The sequence below is a fragment of the Cervus canadensis genome, chromosome 29, assembly GCF_019320065.1.
Source record: "Cervus canadensis isolate Bull #8, Minnesota chromosome 29, ASM1932006v1, whole genome shotgun sequence".
Taxonomy (NCBI): Eukaryota; Metazoa; Chordata; class Mammalia; order Artiodactyla; family Cervidae; genus Cervus; species Cervus canadensis.
The window spans coordinates 45,614,605-45,617,170 of record NC_057414.1 but is presented as its reverse complement, the minus strand read 5'-3'; positions in this window follow the sequence as shown (position 1 = coordinate 45,617,170).

Below are 2,566 nucleotides of genomic sequence, written 5' to 3'. Positions count from 1 at the left end.
CCTATGGACTCGAGGGGGAGGGGGTTGGTTTCCTAGGATCTACCAACAGAAGCAGCCGCACCTCGGTCTTGTTTACAGATGGTCCTGTGTGATTTGCAGGCTCCCCCCACCAGAGGCAGACACCCCTCAAGGACACGGTGAAGGGCGGTCCTCCTGGTGGGCAGAGCTTTGGGCAGTGTACCTGGTCCTGCACTTTGCTTGGAAGGAGAAATGGCCAGATGAGTGGTTCTAACTGGATTCATGGGCTCAGGGCAGTGGTTTGGTTGGGTGGTTAGGGACTCAGAATCAACATGACTGGAAAATTGATGACAAGGGAATTTGGGGAAGAGGTACGTGGATTGGCAAGAAATCTGAAAATATTCCTGTCCCACATGAGTGCTCACCAAAGGGTGAGCTCAGCAGATTTTAGTGACAGAGTGCACAGGAGGACCTTCCTGTAGATCCCAGTCAGCCTCTTTCCCAGCCACCCTGTCATCACGCAGTGGGTTAATGAGTAAAGTGGCCATAGTGGCAGGGATGGGGGATGCCTGGGTCCAGCAACATGGATTCCACTTACCAAGGCTGAGTGTCCAATCTCCCGAGACCAACACCAAACCCCTGATTTGGCGCCACCCCCCAGAGGGGCCAGCCAGCTACCTGGTTAATTACACCAGCATGTAGCCGAGCAGGACACGAAGGAACCTTCCTGGAAGAGAGCCTGCCACTGTATCTTGTCTGTAGAGAAACTTCAGTCTCCCAAACCTTCCCTGAGTTCCAAAGAGTAAATTTAATCAGAGAAGTGAGAAAATGCAGAAAGAAATAAAAACAGTCAAACAAGACAAAATAATAATAGTTTAGCTATTAAAGTTAAGAACCTTGAGTTTCTCCTTCAGGGCTGTAGATGACATTCTGAGCCATGTCCTTGGAGCTGCTTTGCAGACACTGAAATCCCCATCAGGTGGAGGAGGTTAACTGCATGCTGCCCACCAGCACAGAGACCCCAGATCGCTTGGAACCAGAGGGTAGATGATGCTGGCTCTGATTAGTTCATCACCAACCAATCAGAAGAATGTCCATGAGCCAATCACCCACCCCACAACCTCTCTCTCTTACCCTTCAGGGAGTTAAGGCCTTTTGAGCACCAACTGTCTGGACTCCTTGCTTGGCACCTGCAACAGACGCTGCACTTTTCTTCGCCACAACCACCTGTCAGTAGATTGGCTTTACTACTCCTGGGAGAGTGGACCCAAATTCAGTAACAGGACTGTTTTCACCATGGCTTCCCTGGTAGCTCAGTTGGTAAAGAATCTGCCTGCAGTTCTGTTCCTGGGTTGGGAAGATCCGCTGGAGAAGAGATAGGCTACCCCCTCCAGTATTCTTGGGCTTCCCTTATGGCTCAGCTGATAAAGAATCAGCCTGCAATGCAGGAGACCTGGGTTTGATCCCTGGGTTGGGAAGATCCTCTGGCGAAGGGAAAGGCTACCCACTCCAGTATTCTGGCCTGGAGAACTCCATGAACCATACAGTCCATGGATCACAAAGAGTCAGACATGGCTGAATGACTTCCACTTTCACCATGGAAGAGACAGTGTTTTGTTCCTACTGGGACAGACACTCATGCTGGGTATGGATTTGCCTTCTCTGCATTCAGTACTTGTGCCAAAGCGGATCACAGAATGCCTCATCCACCTCGTGGTATTCCATGCAGCGTTGCTTCTGATCAGGGAAGAAGGGCGGCAACTTTCTGCCTGTGGAACTCACCACGTTCCCCACCATCATGAAGCAGCTGGCTTGACAGATGGTGGAATAGCCTTCTGAAGACTCAGTTATAGCACCAGCAAGGTGGCAATACCCTGTGGGGCTGGGGCAGGTTCTCCAAGAGACTGTATGCGCTCTGAGTCAGCGTCCACGATACGGTGCTGATTCACAGTGGAGACTCCTGGGTCCAGGGATCAAGCGGTGAAAAATGGCAGTGGCACCCTGACTGAGCCCCACCAGCATAGCGGTTACCTCCTCTTCTGGAGACCGTGCATGCTCCCGGCTCAGAGCGCCCAGGTCCACCAGGAGATACAGCAATGATTCCACTGAACCGGAAGTTAAGACTCACCAGGCACTCTGGGGTCCTCGTGTCTCAGAACCAACAGGCAGAGAAGGGGCTCACTGTGCTGGCCAGGGTGACTGATCCTCACGTGGGGGACTGGGCTGCTGCTCCCTCCGCACGGGAGGTGAGGAATGGCACGAGGGCGCCGGGGGTCTGGGATTGGGGCCAGGGGAAGATGACAGCAGCCCAATCCAGGCAGGGCCACTGATGACCCGACGCTCTGGAAACGAAGGTTTGGGTCAACCACCGAGGACAGAACCGCAGCCAGCTGAGGGGCTCGCTGAAGGCACAGGGAGCCCAGAGCAGGTGGTGGGAGAAGGTAGTTACAAATACGGGCTACAGCCTCACGGCCGGTTACAGAAACCAGAACTGCCGTTGTGGTATTTATTTCCTCCTTCTGCCATCGTTATTGTTTGGTCACTAAGTCGTGTCCAACTCTTTGCGACCCCGTGGACTGCAGCAGGCCAGGCTTCCCTGTCCTTCACC